Below are 8,595 nucleotides of genomic sequence, written 5' to 3'. Positions count from 1 at the left end.
GCTCTTTTTCAGCTCTTTCCTTCTATTCTCTTTCTGAGCTCTCTTCTCTTCCTTAGCTATCTCTTTCCCACCTTTCCCAGACACTCTCTTTTCTATCTCTTTTCTCTCTTTTCTATCTCTTTTCTTTCTCTTTCCCAGCTCTCTCTCTTTCCCAGTTCTCCCAGCTCTCTTTCCCAGGCCTTTCCCCACCACGTGGAGGACCAAAATGGCCTGGTGCCATCCGGAATGATAAATAAACCTACCCCTTACCTGAATACCACATGCGTAGTGCTGTTTTTACTCGGCTACCTCTTTTTAAAAACCTAACACTGAGTATCTAGGATTATAGGTGTGAGCCACTGGCAGTCAGCAATTTTTGTTTTAGAAACTGATGGCTCACACATGTAATCCTAGGTACTTAAGAAGCTGAGAACTGAGGATCACAATTCAAAGCTATCCTTGGCAGAAATGTTTAGAGTTAAAGTCCCGGGAACACACATACACACACACGCTCAAACAAAAACAAATAGAAGACTATTTAAGAATATTTACAGTGTTTAATAAGATGTAAGAGCTGGAAAGGTAGCTCAAGAAACAGATTAATTTCACACTGCACCAAGTAAACAAGCCCATTTGGAAGAAAATTGTGCATTAAAAATGAAGAGACCAGAAACCACCATATGGCCTGTGATTGTATTTCCATTCATCTTATTTTCTTAATGGCTTAAAGGTAAATTTAAAGTTAAATTAGGTTCAGAATGTACTTGGAAGTGTAATGATGTGTTAATTAGTAGAGTTTTTAAAGTAATTGTATTAGTTTGAATTTTGAGATAAAGTGGTGAAAAACACATATGTGAAAGAAAAAATGTTTTCAACTTTGTCGGACTTCATTAAAATTGCTTGCACTGAAACATAACCAGAAAAGTAATGGAATAGAGAAAGGAGTAATGTTAGGTACTTCAAAGTAAGGTGGCACACTGGTGTCTTTGGGAAAAGGTACAAAAGGTAAAAGCCACAGAATGTTATCGTATAGTCATAACAAAAAGAAATATAGCTGGGCAGAGGTGGTCCCATGCCTGTAATCCTATTTAGGAGGCTGAGATCTAAATATCTCAGTTCAAAACCAACACAGACAGGAAAGATTGTCAGTATCTCCAACTAACTAGCAAAAATTTAGAAGTGGAGGTGCAACTCTGTCTTGAGCAACAAAAGCTAAGGTAAAACTTGAAGCACTGACTTCATGCCCTAGTACCAGCATTTTAAAAAGAAAGAAAAAGTGGGGATGGGAGAAAGAAAGAGGGGGGATGGAGGGAGGGAGTAAGAGAGAGAAGGAAAACAAAAGCCAGAAAGAAAAAAAGAAAGGAAGGATGGAAGAAGGGAGAAAAAAGAGAGAAGGAAAGAGAAAAGGAGAAAGAACAAAAATACCAGAAAGGAAAGAATAATTTGAAGGTGCAAATATGTGTTTGTGTGTGTGTGTGTGAGAGAGAGAGAGCTCAGCCTCACAGAAAGAACTAGAGTCATAAGTGGCTAGCAGAGATAGAGATGAGTAGTTGTATTGTTCAAGGGCCAGAGGCACATGCATATGCAGGAGACAAAGTCAGAGATATGGGAGCAAAACCCAGTCATGGATGGTCACTTGGGCCACAATTTGAATTTTCAATGATAAAGCCGCTGAAGAAGAGAGTATGCTTCTAGACATAAAAATTAACTTTTCTACCTTGCAAATGCAGTTTTGTGGTATGGCAGACAGGCCAATGATAACAAGTAGGAGCAAGAAAATAAATGACTAGAGAAAAAATAAAACTCAAGCAAGGCTATAACCTAGACTATGTAAGAGGCATGAGTTCCAAGGACAGAGATAGGTTTGCTTTGGAAAGTTTAAGGAAATTCCTGATAGAAAGAAGAAAAGGAAGGAATAATAAGCACATCAGATATGATGATGAAGATGGGGAGACTCAGAAAGTAAACTAATTCTCTTTTTGTAGCTGGTTTGTATATGCGAATTAGATCTTTCTCTACAGTCATCACTTACTTGGTAATAGTGAGAAATTCATATAATCTATTAACATCAATTTAGCACTCAATTTATACCAAATACTGTCTAAATATCTTACATGTATTATCCTATCCAATTTTTATAATAATAGGTGCCATAATTGTCTCTATTTTACAGATCAGAAGAAAACGTGATAGAAAAAGTATTAAAATATCCAGGTTTATACAATTAACTAATTTGCCATGGATAGGATTTGATTTAATTTAATCTTCCTATCAAGGAGTTAAATTTATAAGGGTTTTTACAACATTGAGATATCACCTCACCCCAGTTAGAACGGCAAAAATCAAGAACTCTAACAACAACAGATGCTGGAGGGGATGTGGACAGAAAGGAACCTTACTTCATTGTTGGTGGGAGTGTAAACTTGTTCAACCACTTTGGAAAGCAGTATGGAGGTTCCTCAAAAGACTTCACATAGAACTCCCCTATGACCCAGCAATTCCACTTTTGGGCATTTACCCAAATGTTTACAAACAAGACCACACTAAAGCTACCAGCACAGCAATGTTTATTGCAGCATTATTTACCATAGCTAAGATATGGAACCAACCCAGATGCCCCTCAGTAGATGAATGGATCAAGAAAATGTGGTATATATACACAATGGAATTCTATGCCTCCATCAGAAAGAATGACATTGCCCCATTTGTTAGGAAATGGAAAAACTTGGAAAAATTATATTAAGTGAAGTAAGCCAGGCCCAAAGAAACATAGGTCCCATGGTTTCCCTTATTTGCAATATCTAGTATATGTATGAGTCAAGCGGAAAAGGTCAGATAATGTGATGTCAGGAAAATGAACCCTTAGATATGTATCTTAATGTTTTTTTCTTTCATGCATGTGTTTCTAATGCATTTATAAGATTATCTCTTTGTTGCTTTGTATGTCCCTCCCCCACAGTATAACCCCTGCTTTCACTATATTTGATGTCAGTATTACTTGAGGAGGAGATGGGGAAAAACCAGTTGTTTAAAGATACAGGTGGACCTGTTGCAACAATGAGAAGTACAAGTTGTCATGTCCAAAACAAGCTTTACAACGTTGGTGTGGGGGGAAGGGGGGAAAGGAGAAAGATTGGGATTGGGGGGAGGGGGGAGGCTGGGAAGGGATGTGAAGGGTAAACAAAAGGAGGAGGCTGCAATGCTTGGTAAGAAATGTACGCATTATCTTGCCCATGTAATTGTAACCCCTCTGTACAGTATCTTCACAAATAAAATAAAATAATAAAAAAACAAAAAAATTTATAAGGGTTTTTATATGTACACTGAATATCAGCCTTATAGTCAGAATGGTTTTTTGCTTCTCCAGGAAAAAGACTGTCTCAACTGTTTCCCAAGAAGCATCAAGGTTCAGCAGTATGAAGGGTGTGAATGCATCAAAAGTCTCAGACCTGTAATCTCAAATACCCAGCATTGCAATCAAAATGAGAGTAGATCTACATTTTACTGGTTAGCTACAGGAGAAAAACTTGAGAGAAAGATTCATAACAGCAAAAAACAAAAATACAGAAACACAATGAAATAGCTTATTCCTGTAATCTCAACTACACAGAATATCTTTTGTGAAAATAGGTAAACTGATAAGCAGACAGGCAATGCTTTCTTCTTATATCTTGAGAACAGCCAAAAGCTAGAGACCATCCTCCAAGGCCCCAAAACAAAAAGCTGAGATATTTTGGTCAAACAAGCTCAGGCCCGTACCTATGACTCCTGGGACTGTTTTCACTATGCATACCTTTCTTGGCCCAATTCTTCCTACTTAACTTGAAGCCAATGTCTCTACCCCACAACAAGGTTGAAGTTCTTAATTTCAATGTTTACATGGCTCTCATGTGATAAATCTCCTTTCTTGTCCTTCACCATATGTTTTTATTTGGCATGTGGGGCTAGGTAAATAAGCTCTAATAAGAGACTCCTAGACTTTGGGCCTATAGTCTAAAAATGTTTTTAAGAATTTAGTGTAATATGTCTTAGAAGACAAATTATGAGAATTCAAAAGAAGAAAACAGGATAATAAGACACTCAAGCGTGAGATGCCATCAAGCTACAAAGTGAGAAAGGTGTTGCCAGAGGAACTTAGATCTATGATCATTACACAAGTGGTCTCCAAAATGCAAGTGCTGGCTCATCTCTCTTTGGAAGACCTCTATGATGAAAAAAATCAATGAGTAAACCCCTTTTCATTCAACTATTCTTGCATGTAGAACAGTTTCCATCAGGTCACACTATGGTTGTGTATAATTTTCCTAGAAATCATTATTTCTTTTTCTTTTGTCATTTAGTATGTGATGACTTAGGGAACAAAAGTAACTCCTTTTTATACTTCAACTGTGAATTTTGTTGTGTATTCAAATGTTGAAAATACATAATAATTTTATACCCAGTAGTGATATCTGTTTATACATCTCTAGTCTGCTCTCATGGTTGTGTTTGTTTCAATACAAGCTCCAGTATGACCATCTAATACATCAGGAGACTACAGGCAGAAGGTGATTTGATCATACTAATTGATATAAAAAAAATTGCTAAGGGTCAGCAGACTGCCACGAGTGAGCAGATGAAGTGGGAGAGAATTTAAAACTAAAATAATGGAAGAATTCCATCAGTTTGGACACTTCTAAAATCCCTAGCTTATACTTGATGAGAGCAGAGAAGATACTGTAGGCTGAGTTCAGCTGCACCTGCTTCAGTGTATTGCTGGAGTTCTAAGTTCAAACCTCTCTGATAAAAACAAAGGGTGAACTCTCCTACCTTGAACCATTTAAAAATGTAACTCAAGCCCAATCCTAGTGGCTCATGCCTGTAATCCTACCTACTCAAGAGGCTGAGACCTGAGGATCATGGTTCAAAGCCAGCCTGGGCAGGAAAGTCCGTGAGACTCTTATCTCCAATAAAACACTAGAAAGCCAGAACTGGCACTGTGGCTCAAGTGGTAGAGCACTCGCCTTGAGCTAAAGAGCACAGAGACAGTGCCCAAACCCAGAGTTCAAGCCTCATGACCGACAACAACAATAAAAAAAGTAACTCAAAATCCATCAAAGCTCTAAATGTTAGAACTAAAATAATGGAATAATAAGAAATATATAGGCAATATTTTTCTCATCCTTGGACTCAAACTCTGGGCCTGGGCACTGTTCCTAAATTCCATTTACTCAAGGCTAGCACTCTACTACTTGAACTACAGCACCACTTTTGGTTTTTTCTGTGATTAACTGGAAATAAGAGTCTCAGACTTTCCTCCCTGAGTTAGCGTTGAACTTCGATCCTTTGATCACAGCCTCTGGAGTTACAGATGTGAGACACCAGCAGCCAGCTTAGGAACCATTCTTTATGACTTAATAAGGAAATGGTTTCTTAGATTTGACACAAAGGGCAGGATCAACGAAAGAAGAAATGGATATTATAACAATTAAAATCCCTTATACCAGCATTGCCCTGTTGGCTCACTTCCGCAATCCTAGCTCTTCAGAATGCTGAGACATGGAAGATTGAAGTTTGAAGTCAGCATAAAATAACCACCGCTAGTCACAGGAATGTAAACAAGGCCCGGAGTTCAAACTACAGTGCTGACAAAACAAAACAAAGCAAGTCAAAACAAACAAACAAAATAAAAACGCGACAAACTACATTTTTGAACTTCAAAGGACATCATCCAGAAAGTAAAACAAAAACTACAAAAGGCATTTGTAGCTAGAATATATACAAAAAATACTCAAGAGGTGATAAATTATTTAATTTTTTTCCTGCTATGATTTGGGGGAGAGGCAGTATAGGAGTCTGAGCACAGAGTCTCAAGCTTGCTAGGCAGGCATTTTACTATTTTAACCATCTCACCAGCTCCTTTCTAGATAGCTTATTAAATAGGGTCCATACTATGCCTGGCCCAGCATGGACTGCGGTCCTCCTATTTATTCTTCTTTTCATTGTTGAGCTGACAGGTGTGAGCACTCATTAACTGTGATGGAGTCTGGAGAACTTTTCTATGTGGACTAGACTAGAATGATGATTGGTCAGTAGTTTCCTCCCAGATTGTAAGATTACAGGATGGAGCTGCTATACCTGTCTAATCCAATTTTCTACAATAAAAAAAATGCTCTGACTTGATATTTTTTCAAGGAATATAGATAAATAGCCAATAAGCACAAGATGCTATATGAGGCATCATTAATTATGGGAGAATTCTTTTTATTATCAACAATGTTCTAGAATTGTAGATATGTAATTATATGGATATGTTAAAGGCCAGTGGATTGTCTGCTTCATATGCATGAACTGAGTTCCATCATAATAACCTCTTCAAACTACAACAAAACCAGATGCAAACATGAAATTACTATGCAATCCACCAATCACATTCTCAAATCTTTACCCTTGCAAAAAAAATTACATTCATATATATACAGAAGTGAACACCTACAGGAGCTTTATTTGTAAAAGCTAAAAAATAGAAACTTTGAATGGCTTTCAGTGGGTGAAAGAAATGATGGCTGTTGCACACAGTGGATGGATCACCACACAGAGCCAAGGAGGAAATGATAAGGCTAAATACATATCATTGCAAGTAAAGTTAAAATGTGCAGTTTCGACTTACTGAATATTGAACAATTTTATCACACAGCAAGATCTTCATAGCTTCTTTTCAGACCAGCACCACTACATGAGGCAATTTATGTAGAAACTATTGATGAAGATTTATATATGAAAAAAATTTTCTCTATGCTTCTGCTCTTATTAATAACCCAAACCTTTATAACCATAGAAAGCACATTCTTTGTTGTAGGATGCTATTCACAGACCCCGCAGACTGCATTTGCAGCCTGTATAGGTCCAAGGGTCCTTCGGCATAAGTTCTCATTCTTCAGGGTCCACAGTTTACAGTTGGAGAACAAAATTGCCTAGAAAAATCTCAAAGGTTTTATTCAGAAGTGAAATACCAAGAAGGGCTTTTTTCATTTTTTCAACCATAAAAATGCTTAATAATTTTTGGCTTACCCAAGCGCAATGAGACAAACAGCTCATGTTTTCTCTCATATGTGGAAGCTAGACCTAAAATACATAGAGAAGTGATAATTCATTCAGAACTTTAGACATTCACACACAGTGAGACCAAAGGAGGATACTCTTAAAAGAGGAACACAAAAGGGCAAGGCACATCCGAACATATAAAATAGTATCTGTGGAAATGAACTCCAGGAAATAGAAACAAGAGGATTTGTCCTTTATTGCTGTTTTTCTTTTCTTTTCTGTTTGTTTTGTTTGTTCATTTATTTGTCTTTGGGAGAATAAGAGAGGGCAGGGGCACAGAAATGGAGGGACAACATGTGGGAAAGACAGAGCAGGCAAAGTGGTGACAGTGGGGCCAGAGCCTTCATTTGAAATTGTTAGGCGTGGAGAGGGAGTGATGTCTTCCAGGCTTGGTGCTGTGCCTGCTACCTCGGGACCCACCTCTCCTAAACTGCAGAGGAGCTCCAGGATCATAGGAGCTAAGAATAGCAGGACCCTGTGTCCCATAAAGGATAACAGTTTCTAGCATACAATTCCTCATGATGACTCCCTGAGTGGCTCATCATCTGCCTCTTCCTGGGAAGCAGTAAGTGATTTTCCAGCATCCTTCAAAACAATCTACCTACTGAATGAAGGTGAGAAAGATCAAGCCAGCTGCCACTTGAAAGATCAGGTTTGAGTTTTAACCAAGGAAAAAGAATAAGCAGACAAGAAAAAGATGAAGACTATCAAAGAAGCATAAACTTTGTGGGAGGAAACAGCAGCCGGAAACTCAGCCTAAACCCCAAATCTCAAGCTCATCGTATTGGAAGGGAACCAGCAGGCAGTTTCGAGGAACAATCACATTTAGAGATGTGGATAAAGGCAGTCTTTCCTGTCCTACCTGCAGGCAGGGCGGAGAAAGACTATAGAGGGTTTAAAGAAACACGTGTAAAAGTATAAACAGGAAATGTTTACTTGCTATCATTGTGGGAAACAACTTTGTTTATTGGCAAAGATAACGTATCATGCCATGTTGTATCATAATACTTTGCCCATTTGAAGACTGGAGATGAAGTAAATGAGCCAAGTGAGGGAGGAGTGACTCCAAACAGTTTTAAAAAGACTAAGGAAGTTCAGATGCATGTGTAAGAGTTGCTCTAGTATGTTTATCAATATTATTGTGTATCTGTACCATGTTAGAAAATGTGGCAAAGGGGTTGCAGAGCTGTAGAAGTTGGCTCTGAAGTGTCACCATTATGGAAAACCATTCATATCCAAGGCTGGACATGCATATCAACTAGTGTCAGACATGGGCCTATCGTGTTTCCAAAGATAGCTCATCCAGAGTGCTTAGAGGAGGTAAACCTGGAGTCAAAGAGTAAAGGCTGGGTTCAGAAGTATTCTGCCAAGAGTGGGGCTCTGGTGGCTCATGCCTGTAATCCTAGCTACTCAGGAGGCTGAGATCTGAGGATCGTGGTTCAAAACCAACCAGGGCAGCAAAGGCTGTAAGACTCTTATCTCCTGTAAACCACTAGAAAACTGGAAGTGGCACTGGGCTCAAACAGTAGAGCA

The 8,595-nt window shown here is 38.4% G+C and overlaps 1 protein-coding gene and 1 pseudogene across 1 annotated transcript in view; one reads left to right on the top strand and one right to left on the bottom strand.

The window, feature by feature from the left end:
- Sntg1 (syntrophin, gamma 1) overlaps window positions 1-8,595 on the bottom strand; it is an 852,919-nt gene that overhangs the window by 682,203 nt on the left and 162,121 nt on the right. The window lies entirely within an intron of this gene.
- LOC105980398 overlaps window positions 7,439-8,595 on the top strand; it is a 48,252-nt pseudogene continuing 47,095 nt past the window's right edge.

Source organism: Dipodomys ordii, unplaced genomic scaffold (genome assembly GCF_000151885.1).
Source record: "Dipodomys ordii isolate 6190 unplaced genomic scaffold, Dord_2.0 Scaffold9, whole genome shotgun sequence".
In the NCBI taxonomy this organism is placed as follows: Eukaryota; Metazoa; Chordata; class Mammalia; order Rodentia; family Heteromyidae; genus Dipodomys; species Dipodomys ordii.
Note: the sequence above shows the minus strand (reverse complement) of the source record. Positions and strands in the feature narration are given on the sequence as shown.